Genomic DNA, 15064 nt, shown 5'->3' with positions numbered 1-15064 from the left:
TGGCAATGAACAACCCGACAGATTGGCCAGGATGGGGGCAATGACTCCATTCACTGGACTGGAACCTGTCCTGACAATCACCAAGGCTATGATCAAACTAGCACTACGGAACTGGCTTAGGAATCAGTATGTAGAATACTGGTCCAAGGTCTATAAACAAAAACATGGTAAGGTAATGATGCTTAAGCCATGTTTTAAAAGAAGCTCTGTAGTCCTGGGATTGAACAGGGAAGAGATTAAACTCATGACTGGAATGATGCCCGGTCATCATAATTTCAAAAAACACCAACATACATGGGTGTAACGGAAGAAGACCCTAAATGTAGGACCAGTGATGAGGGTGAAGAGACTGCATCACGCCTAATTCTCGAATGCATGACATTGGAGAGCAAGAGATAAGAATTTTCAGGACAACTAGACCTGAAGAAATCGTGTCTAACAAAAAAACTGGTAAAAGGACTCCTTGAATTATTTAAGGGCATTAGTTAGCTATACTAGATGTACAGGGAGTGATACTGCACAATAAACTCTGTTTAGATGTGAGCAGTGGCGGGTTAGATCAAAGGTGTTTTAGCTTCCCTGTCAAAATCAAATCAAATCACTGCTGTTCGTAGTAACTTACCCATACTCCTATTTTCTATTCATTATTAACCATACTCCTCCATTACCTGTATTTGATTTTGTATTTATAATCCTGTATTCACCTGACCAGAAGTCCTGTTTCTCCTGCCACCGAACTTCACTAATTCCCAATACATCTAACTTTAACCTATCCATTTCCTTTTTAAAGTTTCTAACTTACCTACCCAATTACTGGATCTGAGATTCCATGCTCCAATCCATAGAACACCAGTTTTGTTTCTCCTGATAACAATCTCCTCCTGAGTAGTCCCCGCCTGGATATCCGAATGGGGGACTATTTTACCTCCGGAATATTTTACCCAAGAGGATGCCATCATTTAACCTACAGTAAAGCTGCATGCCCTCGGGAAAAATTATGGCTGTAGTTTCCCCTTGCTTTCATCCATTCACAGTACCAGCACAGCAAGGCCGTTTTGGTTAATGTTGCAAGGCCAGATCAGTCAGTCATCCAGACTGTAACCCCTGCCACTGCTGAAAAGGCTGCTGCCCCTCTCCAGGAACAATGTTTTGTCTGCCCTCCCAACAGATACCCCTCCATTGTGGTTGCACCTACGGTACGGCTATTTGTTATCGCTGAGGCACTCAAGCCTCCCCACCAACCTCAATGGTTCATGGGGGTGTAGTACAGTAATCATAACATACTGTGAAATATTTTTAATTCATGACTGGATAAATTATACATTGTTAACAATGCCATGACGTAAAATTGTGTGTTACAAGCATATAATATACAATACATAAACAAACAAATAAATGGAAAATTAGAAGTAGGGAGGAAATTTACAGAAGAAACAGAAAATGTTGTAGACAATAGCTGAGAGAAACTTAGTATTTTTGGACGGCTCTCAAGTGTTTCCTGATGGATTAACCAAATGAATATTTTAGAATTTTGGTAGAAAATTTGACAACAGATGATCATAGAAATCAAAAGCATTTTGGATAGAAATAATATCTGAATACTGGAAATAAAAGTGTTTTCTAGGGAAAAGATGCCCTTCCTACCCCCCCCCTCCCCAGCAACAAATTTAAAAGAACAGTTATACAGAAGACTATATGAAATCACAAGCAATATGAGAACAAGAAAGAAAACTGAAAACGAACATGAATAAAGGAACACTGGGGAAACAACAAAGAAAAAAGAAGAGAAATTGGAGGACAATCATTGTCAGTGTGATATTTTAAAAGTGTAATAATGGTCCTGTGATTTATTGACAACATGCATCCATGCTCCAATATGCTGTATCACAAATACTGGAATTAATTCAATACTGAATAATTGAAGTGAAGACATTCATTCACATATCTTCCATTTATCTCCCCATTTCTCCACAATAAGCCATCCACCCTCAATGCCTACAAATTATGATTGAGCAACTGTGAGTCAATGTCCCTCTGAATTTGGTCAAACTACAGCAACAATTTGAGTCAACCTTCCCAGTACAATGTTAGTTTCTTCGATAAAGTTTGCACACATTCTAGTATTAACAAAGAGAAAATGAAGTCTTGTGTAATCAGTTTGATCTCTTCAGTTTGGTTTACTGACATAACAGTACCCCTATACATGGTAGGCTCCACCTTTCAGATAATACTCTCAAGAACACTGAAAATAGTGCACTCTCAGGGAAGAAATGTACAAATGCAGAACTTTACAAATAGAAAGAGATCTTATATGCAAACGATCCAAGTACGGCAACAATATGCATGCTCAAAGGCTGTGCAGTACCACTGAAATCAGGCAGGGGACTAAATAAACGGCAGATAGTGGAAGAGTCATAAATGTGGTGATCGCATCCCAACTCAAGAAGGACATTAAACAGGTGCAGAACGCCAGGTGCACATGTCAAAAAAAGACTGCAGCAGGCTGGTCAACATGCCAATGTGGCTCATCAGGTCGATCATTTGGAGTGTTCTGTCAGACAATGTTGGGAGCAGTGCACACAAGATGACATGCACGTGTCACGCACCAGGTCTGGAGCAACCAGAAAGACTACGAGATGAGAGGGTCTAACTATCATGCAGCAAGTGATCAGGGGTCCTACAATGACTCACTCCATGATACAAGCAGATATTTGGGTGCCAGCTGTTTCACAAAGTAGACAACATTCCATTTGAACTACTGACGGCCTTGGGAGAGCCAGTCATAACAAAACTCTACCAGCTGGTGAGCAAGATGTATGAGACAGGCCAAATACCCTCAGACTTCAAGAAGAATATAATAATTCCAATCCCAAAGAAAGCAGGTGCTGACAGATGTGAAAATTACCGAACTATCAGTTTAATAAGTCACAGCTGCAAAATACTAACGCGAATTCTTTACAGACGAATGGAAAAACTGATAGATGCGGACCTCGGGGAGGATCAGTTTGGATTCCGTCGAAATGTTGGAACACGTGAGGCAATACTGACCTTACGACTTATCTTAGAAGAAAGATTAAGAAAAGGCAAACCTACGTTTCTAGCATTTGTAGACTTAGAGAAAGCTTTTGACAATGTTGACTGGAATACTCTTTTTCAAATTCTAAAGGTGGCAGGGGTAAAATACAGGGAGCGAAAGGCTATTTACAATTTGTACAGAAACCAGATGGCAGTCATAAGAGTCGAGGGGCATGAAAGGGAAGCAGTGGTTGGGAAAGGAGTGAGACAGGGTTGTAGCCTCTCCCCGATGTTATTCAATCTGTATATTGAACAAGCAGTAAAGGAAACGAAAGAAAAATTTGGAGTAGGTATTAAAATTCATGGAGACGAAGTAAAAACTTTGAGGTTCGCCGATGACATTGTAATTCTGTCAGAGACGGCAAAGGACTTGGAAGAGCAGTTGAACGGAATGGACAGTGTCTTGAAAGGAGGATATAAGATGAACATCAACAAAAGCAAAATGAGGATAATGGAATGTAGTCTAATTAAATCGGGTGATGCTGAGGGAATTAGATTAGGAAATGAGACACTTAAAGTAGTAAAGGAGTTTTGCTATTTAGGAAGTAAAATAACTGATGATGGTCGAAGTAGAGAGGATATAAAATGTAGACTGGCAATGGCAAGGAAAGCGTTTCTGAAGAAGAGAAATTTGTTAACATCGAATATAGATTTAAGTGTCAGTAAGTCATTTCTGAAAATATTTGTTTGGAGTGTAGCCATGTACGGAAGTGAAACATGGACGATAACTAGTTTGGACAAGAAGAGAATAGAAGCTTTCGAAATGGGGTGCTACAGAAGAATACTGAAGATAAGGTGGATAGATCACGTAACTAATGAGGAGGTATTGAATAGGATTGGGGAGAAGAGAAGTTTATGGCACAACTTGACTAGAAGAAGGGATCGGTTGGTAGGACATGTTTTGAGGCATCAAGGGATCACAAATTTAGCATTGGAGGGCAGTGTGGAGGGTAAAAATCGTAGAGGGAGACCGAGAGATGAGTACACTAAGCAGATTCAGAAGGATGTAGGTTGCAGTAGGTACTGGGAGATGAAGAAGCTTGCACAGGATAGAGTAGCATGGAGAGCTGCATCAAACCAGTCTCAGGACTGAAGACCACAACAACAACAACTGTTTCACAAACCATTTCCAGATGCTTTGCAGGTGTGATTTTGCAGTCCAGGCATCTTTGTTATGTACTGCCTTTAACACTGAGACACAGGCAAAACTCATTAAAGTTGTGTCGAGCCTGAATGATATGGACTGACACGGACTGGCAAAATGTGGTGTTTAGTGATGTATCCTGAATAGTTTTGGGGATGGATGATAATTGCATATGGGTTGTAGGCAGCTTGGTAAATGGTAAAGGTTCACTCATGCTGTTGCGTGCCACAGCTAATGTAATGGATAATGGTCTGGGGGAAAGGGGTGGGGTGAGAGGAGCATAGCCTATGGTAGCTGGTCCCTTTGATTGTGGTATACAAAACCTTAAAAGGCCAGTGAATGTATTATGAGCGAGTGTTACTCAAATTATTTCCATCTCGATTCCAAAGATGTAAATAGAATCAGTCCTATTACACATACCCAAGGAAAACAAAGCCCTACTTTTATTCTTGATTTAGACATATGTCTACAATGGCTTTGTAAATAATAATTACACATTCTGAACTCAATTGTGACACTGTCCATCCAGAAACATTTCAGTTGTTTGAAGTATGTGATGAACAATAATTAAAAAAAAAAGCTACTCTGAAGCTGATTGAATCTGGTGCGACAAACAAAACACTAATCTGTGTTTATCATGTTTAGTGCTTTTAAATCTGAATAAATATTCAAACATAATTGGAGTCTTGTTGCAATTTTACAGTAAGTGTCAACATCAGGAGGAGAATAAGGGGTGGAAGTAGGCATTAAAAAGGTAGAAGAAATTAAGATGGTGAAAGACAGGGGAGGGGGAGGCAAGAGAGAGGATGAAGATACTACATAAAAGAATACAAACACTGTAAAGGACATACAAGAACTTTTGTACAACCGATGAGGATTTTTAAGCCAGCTAACTGTTCATCAAGAACTGCGCCATTCAGAGTTCACCTCAAAGGGTAGAATTCCACTTATGATGTTGGTGGCTTTTCCGTTGACCCCCGCTGCTGGTAACGCCTGTTTAGTGAGTCAATGATGTCAACAAGATGAACCATGAGTCAAATGTAGGTAGCCAATTAGAATCTTCTTTGTAATTTCCTATGGCTCAAAAATAAAGTTAGCTGGTATTTTGTTCTATTAGGTTAGAATGTTGCTACATCAGAGATTTCAGCAAAAATGGAAACAAGACAAATGTAGGTTATTGCAATGACAAATGATGAATTTATGTCTCAGGACACACTAAATATCTACATCTACATCTACATCTACATGACTACTCTGCAATTCACATTTAAGTGCTTGGCAGATGGTTCATCGAACCACAATCATACTATCTCTCTACTATTCCACTCCCGAACAGCGAGCGGGAAAAACGAACACCTAAACCTTTCTGTTCGAGCTCTGATTTGTCGTATTTTATTTTGATGATCATTCCTACCTATGTAGGTTGGGCTCAACAAAATATTTTCGCACTCGGAAGAGAAAGTTGGTGACTGAAATTTCGTAAAAAGGTCTCGCCGCGACGAAAAACGTCTATGCTGTAATGACTTCCATCCCAACTCGTGTATCATATCTGCCACACTCTCTCCCCTATAACGTGATAATACAAAACGAGCTGCCCTTTTTTGCACTCTTTCGATGTCCTCTGTCAATCCCACCTGGTAAGGATCCCACACCGCGCAGCAATATTCTAACAGAGGACGAACGAGTGTAGTGTAAGCTGTCTCTTTAGTGGACTTGTTGCATCTTCTAAGTGTCCTGCCAATGAAACGCAACCATTGGCTCGCCTTCCCGACAATATTATCTATGTGGTCCTTCCAACTGAAGTTGTTCGTAATTTTAACACCCAGGTACTTAGTTGAATTGACAGCCTTGAGAATTGTACTATTTATCGAGTAATCGAATTCCAACGGATTTCTTTTGGAACTCATGTGGATCATCTCACACTTTTCGTTATTTAGCGTCAACTGCCACCTGACACACCATACAGCAATCTTTTCTAAATCGCTTTGCAGCTGATACTGGTCTTCGGATGACCTTGTTGTTGTTGTTGTCTTCAGTCCTGAGACTGGTTTGATGCAGCTCTCCATGCTACTCTATCCTGTGCAAGCTGCTTCATCTCACAGTACCTACTGCAACCTACATCCTTCTGAATCTGCTTAGTGTACTCATCTCTCGGTCTCCCTCTACGATTTTTACCCTCCACGCTGCCATCCAATGCTAAATTTGTGATCCCTTGATGCCTCAAAACATGTCCTACCAACCGATCCCTTCTTCTAGTCAAGTTGTGCCACAAACTTCTCTTCTCCCCAATCCTATTCAATACTTCCTCATTAGTTATGTGATACACCCATCTAATCTTCAGCATTCTTCTGTAGCACCACATTTCGAAAGCTTCTATTCTCTTCTTGTCCAAACTAGTTATCGTCCATGTTTCACTTCCATACATGGCTACACTCCAAACAAATACTTTCAGAAACAACTTCCTGATACATAAATCTATATTCGATGTTAACAAATTTCTCTTCTTCAGAAACGCTTTCCTTGCCATTGCCAGTCTACATTTTATATCGTATCTACTTCGACCATCATCAGTTATTTTACTTCCTAAATAGCAAAACTCCTTTACTACTTTAAGTGTCTCATTTCCTAATCTAATTCCCTCAGAATCACCCGATTTAATTTGACTACATTCCATTATCCTCGTTTTGCTTTTGTTAATGTTCATCTTATATCCTCCTTTCAAGACACTGCCCATTCCGTTCAACTGCACTTCCAAGTCCTTTGCCGTCCCTGACAGAATTACAATGTCATCGGCGAACCTCAAAGTTTTTACTTCGTCTCCATGAATTTTAATACCTACTCCAATTTTTCTTTTGTTTCCTTTACTGCTTGCTCAATATACAGACTGAATAACATCGGGGAGAGGCTACAACCCTATCTCACTCCTTTCCCAACCACTGCTTCCCTTTCATGCCCCTCGACTCTTATGACTGCCATCTGGTTTCTGTACAAATTATAAATAGCCTTTCGCTCCCTGTATCTTACCCCTGCCACCTTTAGAATTTGAAAAAGAGTATTCCAGTCAACATTGTCAAAAGCTTTCTCTAAGTCTACAAATGCTAGAAATGTAGGTTTGCCTTTTCTTAATCTTTCTTCTAAGACAAGTCGTAAGGTCAGTATTGCCTCACGTGTTCCAACATTTCGACGGAATCCAAACTGATCCTCCCCGAGGTCTGCATCTACCAGTTTTTCCATTCGTCTGTAAAGAATTCACGTTAGTATTTTGCAGCCGTGGCTTATTAAACTGATAGTTCGGTAATTTTCACATCTGTCAGCACCTGCTTTTTTGGGATTGGAATTATTATATTCTTCTTGAAGTCTGAGGGTATTTCGCCTGTCTCATACATCTTGCTCACCAGCTGGTAGAGTTTTGTCAGGACTGGTTGTCCCAAGGCTGTCAGTAGTTCTAATGGAATGTTGTCTACTCCGGGGGCCTTGTTTCGACTCAGGTCTTTCAGTGCTCTGTCAAACTCTTCACGCAGTATCGTATCTCCCATTTCGTCTTCATCTACATCCTCTTCCATTTCCATAATATTGTCCTCAAGTACATTGCCCTTGTATAAACCTTCTATATACTCCTTCCACCTTTCTGCCTTCCCTTCTTTGCTTAGAACTGGGCTGCCATCTGAGCTCTTTATATTCATACACGTGGTTCTCTTCTCTCCAAAGGTCTCTTTAATTTTCCTGTAGGCAGTATCTATCTTACCCCTAGTGAGATAAGCTTCTACATCCTTACATTTGTCCTCTAGCCATCCCTGTTTAGCCATTTTGCACTTCCTGTCGATCTCATTTTTGAGACGTTTGTATTCCTTTTTGCCTGCTTCATTTACTGCATTTTTATATTTTCTCCTTTCATCAATTAAATTCAATATTTCTTCTGTTACCCAAGGATTTCTAGCAGCTCTCGTCTTTGTACCTACTTTATCCTCTGCTGCCTTCACTACTAAATCCCTCAGAGCTACCCATTCTTCTTCTACTGTATTTCTTTCCCCTATTCCTGTCAATTGTTCCCTTATGCTCTCCCTGAAACTCTGTACAACCTCTGGTTCTTTCAGTTTATCCAGGTCCCATCTCCTTAATTTCCCACATTTTTGCAGTTTCTTCAGTTTTAATCTACAGGTCATAACCAATAGATTGTGGTCGGAGTCCACATCTGCCCCTGGAAATGTCTTACAACTTAAAACCTGGTTCCTAAATCTCTGTCTTACCATTATATAATCTATCTGATACATTTTGGTATCTCCAGGGTTCTTCCACGTATACAACCTTCTTTCATGATTCTTAAACCAAGTGTTAGCTATGATTAAGTTGTGCTCTGTGCAAAATTCTACTAGGCGGCTTCCTCTTTCATTTCTTAGCCCCAATCCATATTCACCTACTATGTTTCCTTCTCTCCCTTTTCCTTCTCGGATGACCTTACTAGACGGTAAATTACAGCATCATCTGCGAACAGTTTAAGAGAACTGCTCAGATTGTCACCCAGGTCATTTATATAGATCAGGAACAGTAGAGGTCCCAGGACACTTCCCTGGGGAACACCTGATATCACTTCAGTTTTACTCGATGATTTGCCGTCTATTACTATGAACTGCGACCTTCCTGACAGGAAATCACGAATCCAGTCGCACAACTGAGACGATACCCCATAGCTCCGCAGCTTGATTAGAAGTCGCTTGTGAGGAACGGTGTCAAAAGCTTTCCGGAAATCTAGAAATACGGAATCAACTTGAGATCCCCTGTCAATAGCAGCCATTCCTTCATGCGAATAAAGAGCTAGCTGCGTTGCACAAGAGCGATGTTTTCTGAAGCCATGCTGATTACGTGTCAATAGATCATTCCCTTCGAGGTGATTCATAATGTTTGAATACAGTATATGCTCCAAAACCCTACTGCAAACTGACGTCAATGATATAGGTCTGTAGTTAAATGGATTACTCCTACTACCCTTCTTGAACACTGGTGCGACCTGCGCAATTTTCCAATCTGGAGGTACAGATCTATCGGTGAGCGAATCTAATATGGCAACCGTTGTTTTCATGTTGAGATTAGTTACCTTCGCCAACTCACAAGCAAATTATCACATTTCAAACTGTCCTAGGGTTTGGGCTATGTTACAGATCAGTCTGTTGTTAGCACATCTAGCTTTCCTCCATTCACATTCTTGGGCTCCACCAACTCGCAACTAGACTGCCACATTCCAACATCACCTAGGCCTCAAGCTTCATTACAAGTCAGTCTGTCAGTAAATCTAGTTTTTGCAGCCACCACTTGCCAACAAATGCACACAACGCAAGAGCCACCAAAATCCTAAGTGCATTTCAGCCCTCAAAGTTTCCACTTCCCAAGAGGCTTTCCTCATCTCTCCTTTTCCTACTGAATGATGTGTAGTATTATTACTTTTCTGTTCAATGAAAGGATTTCAATGTTTTTAACCTAACACATTAATTATGTTACTGCTACATCTATACATTATTTTACACACTAGCATCACTACAAACAAATATCGTTAATGAAACAAGCACTTTCTCTGTTTATTGCTGCAGTCCTCCAAGAACTTTAAAATGCAAGTATTCTGCACTTAACATTTAGCCAACACATTCCCATGGGTTAAAATACTTGCCAAAAAAATATTTATCATTGCGGGAGATGTACATACTGGTTGCAAGAATGGCAAACAACTAAACAAACAGTACTAATTTTGGAATGATTAAGTGAATGAAGGACTCCATGTTATTAGAAATATTACCGATGGCTGTCAGAAATTAAAGATGCAGTCCTTTATTACAATCATGTCATTTAGGGAAAACATCTTCAAAGTATTCACATTAAAAAAATGGAAATTCCACAAGTAAATAACAATGATATGGAAAGGGTATGTGCGCTACTCACCAGAGACATGGTGTTGAGTCAGAGAAATGCACAAAGAAAATGAATGTTAAAATATTTAGCTATCAGATGAAGTAGTCCTTCCCAAGTAGAAAAAGCACACAAATTCACACAAGCACAACTCACAAATACATGACCACTGTGTCTGGACATCCACAGTTAGGGACTAGCAGTCAGATAAAATGGCCATGTGTGTGCAAGTTTTCTACTTCAGAAGAAAGACTGTGTGAAAAAGCTTAAATATTTCAGGATTCTTTTTCTTTGTGCCTGTCTGTGACACAATGACTTATCTAAGTGGTGAGTAGCAGTCTATCCTTTCCACATTGATGTTATTGTTCACATTTATGTAGTCAACTAATGGCAAAAATAAAATGGCTTATCAAAATGTTCAGGTATCATCTGTACTAAAAATTTAACCCAAAGGACCGTATAAAATCTATTAAAAATAAAAATAAATGAGCATAGACTGTTGTTACTAACCACATTTAAACAAATAAAACAATTTTTTTTTAAAAATATGTTAATGTGTAACAATAACACACACAAATGCAGATATATTTATTTGTGTTTTTCTGAGAAAGCACCGGTTCGTATGGCTCCAATGAACAAAAAATAGGAACAGGTTACACAGAGAGATGCAAGCCATTCAGAACATCTTGCTCCTTCCTGTCTATCTGCCTTTATTAAAAGAGAGTTTGGCATATTATGTTCCTATCTTCAAATTTCCCGATGTTTTGCTATTTTTTCCTATGTATTCAAATTACAAGGAAGATCATTCAGATTCTGGAAGCCACATTCAGCATGATCTCATTAGCTACATGACTCCCAAACTGTGAAGTAATAGAATTTTAATGATTTTTACTGTGTTTAGGCCCAACCGCTTTTATTTCAAGTTTTCATGAGAAAATTTCAGAGTATAATGATTGTAGCGCACTGCATTTATTTGACAGAAAAACAACACACCAAAATATCTGAGCTTTCTCCTAAGAGGTGGGTGGTAAAAGTAAGTATTTGTAAGTAATATCTAGTTTAGCAATCATGTAACATGCAACTTCCAAAATTCTGCCATTTTTCTTATTTTCAGGAGTGTGTAGTCCCAACCCTCATCACAGGAGGTGAAGCATGCTTTGAAATTAATGTCCCACCACTGAAGAGTTCATTAAAAGTGGAACATAAGTCTATCTGGAAAATTGGTTGGACAGACAAACATCTGTAGTTTTTGCAAAGTAAGCAGTCCACATTCACCCAACACAAAATCTTTAAAGACTCCAAAGAAATCAGGAATCAAAATGACTAGGTAGGGAGATGAGTCTCAGCCAATGTGTCCAATATATTACACAATGCACTATTCAATTCATTACCCCCATAACACTAAATAGTGTAAAGGTAAAGGCATGGTGAGATGGCAATAATTCAAATAGAAACTACCCAGTGTAACGTGTTCTATAAGAACCACAGGAAAGCACTACTGCTAACTTATTTTTTTCTTTATTATCAAAATATGTTACATGTCTTGAATGACATATCCGACAGTACATGCAGTACCACCACCAGTGCCTGAGTTGACACTTATATAGGAACTGCATGCACCACAAATGAAGTATTTTGATGTAATGATTGGTTTCAAAACTACTGTGGCTAATAACGCACTTACCCTTCTTGATCTGTGAACCAGTTAGCTCTGAGCATATGAACTGACAAGAGTCTGGACTGTGGTACAGTGTTGAGTTTTTCACATGTGGAGAGCACTAACAAATACAGAATAATGTAAATTGTTATAAAACGCACCACAAAGTACTGTATGTAGAATGTTTTTGTAATCGAGGCAGTAAAGAACAATACAATTAAAATACTGTTTGGTAAGACAGAAGAATCAAATTCTTAACTGCAAATCTGAATTTATTGAATAATTAGATAGTGGCACCCAGAAACTAGTCAGTGAACTATAACGAAGCTACATCTGTTCAGCATGTGTGCTAAAAGCTAACAACCTTCTATTGTCTCATGTCTGTTTTAATAACAACAACAATTTTTTTTTTGCATGTTAGAAGGAAAAGAAGAAGATAATGAGAAACATTTTACAATTAAAGAATTCTGACACCAAATAGTATGGAATACAAATGTTTGGTAGAAGTAAACAATCTTTATTTTCCAAATTATGGAAAATTCAACACGCAATTCCACAACAAGATATGAACCACAGGAATTACATGAGCTGTCAAAAAACCTAGGCCATTGCTTGTCAAACACTGTAACTTGCACTTAAATTCTCTCCCAATAAACCAGTTTTAGCCTCATATTTAAATTTTATCTTGTCTGATGATATTATGGAAAAAGTTTAGTCACAAGTTGACTTTCAAGTTAGTCCCAACAAGGGTTGAGAACTAAAACGAGCTGTTCTACTGACATAAAAGGTGTGTATCCAGAGCACTGATAACCAGATGTGGAAAATAAACATGACAATGTTTTTTCCAAACTCTGTTTTATCATGTCAATTTACTTGCTTATGTGTGTGTCTCAGCAACATGTTAGAATGAAAAAGAAAGAAAAAAACCATGGTAAAAACAGAAATCACAATTCTTTGTTTATAAACATTCTACTTAAAATATGTTCAATATATTGGCACATAAGGTGGGCGGGGGGAGAAATAATGGGAAAAGAATCTTTCCTACATCTCACTAATACACTCACTTCCTAGAAAATATCTTTCTGCACACGTGGATGTATTATTAATACAATCAGAGTTCCATGTACACTGCAACTACCACCTTTCCTTCACAGAGTTTATGGGTGACCAATTATAAAGTTCAGACTTAAAACATCTACACAAATAGTTAGAAACTTCGTAAAACATTAGAACATTTTTTTAAACATACATGATAAACCTGAAGTCCAGTAGAAGGTGTAACACCAGCTGCAATTGTGAAGTCTAATCATTTGTTCCACATAGTGTATTATAGTAACCGAGAGACTGCATATCACAATGCCCGTCACCACAGTTCAGAATAAGAAATGATTTTCATTAACTTTTTAATCTTCATCTCCTCCACAACTACAAACAATACTAGCCCCCCTCCCTCGTACTCCGCTGACGTACTAATAAAGAATCGACAATATATATTCGGGAAAACAGCAAAGGAATAATTCCGTCATTTGCTAAAGTGATTGATTCCTCACTTAGCATACACTTATTTAAAAACATTCTGCAATTACACTGTGAAGTTATTTTAGAATATACGACAAAATGGAATAGAGTTTATAGTATTACTATAATGTACATAAATCACAACAATTTGCAAGGTTTTGCAGAACTGCGAAAGACACAAATACGATGACAGCATTTTGGAAGTAGTGACAATCGTCTTTACCAAACACATTACGGGTTACCTGCAGTAAATGCGTTTAATTTACGCCTATGTGGTGCAACTGTGGCAGTGGTATTTACAAATCAGACGTTTGTAGAACGTGCACATGAACCTAAGACTTTGTAAACAAAACTGACAAGTATACAAACCTGGTTATGCTGCATAAACATAGTGATAATATTTTACACTACCATTTCTAGCCTTTACTTACTGCACTCCACAGAAATAAATGTCATTTGTTTCTTGCTGAACCATACGATCTGACTACGTAGCTACAGTTGTAAAATTATAGTCATGTGTCACTTCAGTACTATAATCAATGGTTCCCGGGATCACAGCCCACTCTCGAAACATGCGAAAAAACTCATATACAACATGAATTCACATCAGATTATCCGTACCTTATAAAAATGATGACTTCCAGTTGATGCGATCACAATTAACCCGTAATACTACTTCTTACAATCATCGTATCACCAAAACATGAACCACCTTACTTCAAGCAAAAACTACATTCTATGACGTCAACTCGACACAGCCTTCTCCATGCAACAATCTGTGTTGGACGGAAAGAAGACAAGAAAACGTGTATTTTCGTTAAAGAAGAACTTAGAAACAATCAACATTTTTCAGATTATTCTGATGAGAAAAATTCCAAGATGAAACAATCAACATTTTTCAGATTATTCTGATGACAAAAATTCCAAAATATGTATAACAAGTTTAATTGCGGGATATATTACAAAATTGTTGCAAAAAATAAGTGAATATGTAAATACTTAAAAACTGAAGCTTTTATGGTTATTTGATCATCTTGGGATGTCTTAAAAAGAGTGAAATCTGTATCATCATCATAAATGTATCTGTTAAAATGTTTATCGACTTCCGTATCGTTGCCCAAAAGTGTAACTTTTAGTTCTGTAGTGTCACTTTATAATTTAACAATAGGTCTAACTTTGAAAAAACGAGTTTTAAATTTTCACATAAGAATATTCCAAGATAACACATCCCAGTTAGTTCAGCTTTTTCTAGATTTGCAAAAGATAAAGCTATATAACTATGTACAATCGGCTGATCATAGTCAACTCAAGTAATAAATCAAAAGATGTGTGGAAAGTAACAGCTAGCAAGAAAGGCTCAATAACACACATGAAAAATTATGATGCTGTTACTTCTGAAATGTACAATAGCAAAATCTTGTTAATGAACTTTCTTCATCAATGAAAAGTTATGCAGCCACTCATTGTTGTAGTTCACACAGATTAATGCAGCTAAATGAGAAGTAACAACTATTTAAGGTACTAAATAAACTTATAAACTTTTGATTTATTCGCAAAACACACATTAATACACTTTGCTATGCAAATACACTACGTTGCCCATCAACAAACACGGAACATGTATATTCCACGAAGTCTAATGCACTCTGCACATCATATCTTGTGTTCAAATATGAACGTATGCTGGAAAATATTTGTTCACATATCCCCAACACTCCCCTTTGAACAAATATTTTTTTCAGATACTCAACACTATACATCCCAGGTTAACCCAT

General features: G+C 38.1%; 1 protein-coding gene across 17 annotated transcripts in view; it reads right to left on the bottom strand.

Moving 5' to 3' along the window:
- LOC126336637 (stress-activated protein kinase JNK) overlaps positions 1 to 14076 on the bottom strand; it is an 886954-nt gene extending 872878 nt beyond the window's left edge. For 6 of the 17 annotated variants that reach the window (XM_050000531.1, XM_050000534.1, XM_050000532.1 and 3 more), the window contains exons 1-2: positions 13911 to 14049; positions 11799 to 11892 (exon numbers count right to left, since the gene is read on the bottom strand). The gene's annotated coding sequence lies outside the window, so the exon portion shown is untranslated. Of the gene's footprint in view, positions 1 to 11798; positions 11893 to 13910 lie in introns of all 17 variants that reach the window. The other 11 variants (XM_050000538.1, XM_050000556.1, XM_050000537.1 and 8 more) reach the window with 7 other exon arrangements.
- Between the last annotated feature and the right edge of the window lie 988 nt (positions 14077 to 15064).

Source organism: Schistocerca gregaria, chromosome 2 (genome assembly GCF_023897955.1).
Source record: "Schistocerca gregaria isolate iqSchGreg1 chromosome 2, iqSchGreg1.2, whole genome shotgun sequence".
NCBI classification, from domain to species: Eukaryota; Metazoa; Arthropoda; class Insecta; order Orthoptera; family Acrididae; genus Schistocerca; species Schistocerca gregaria.
The sequence above is the reverse complement of the archived record's forward strand: the minus strand, read 5'-3'. Positions and strand labels throughout refer to the sequence as shown.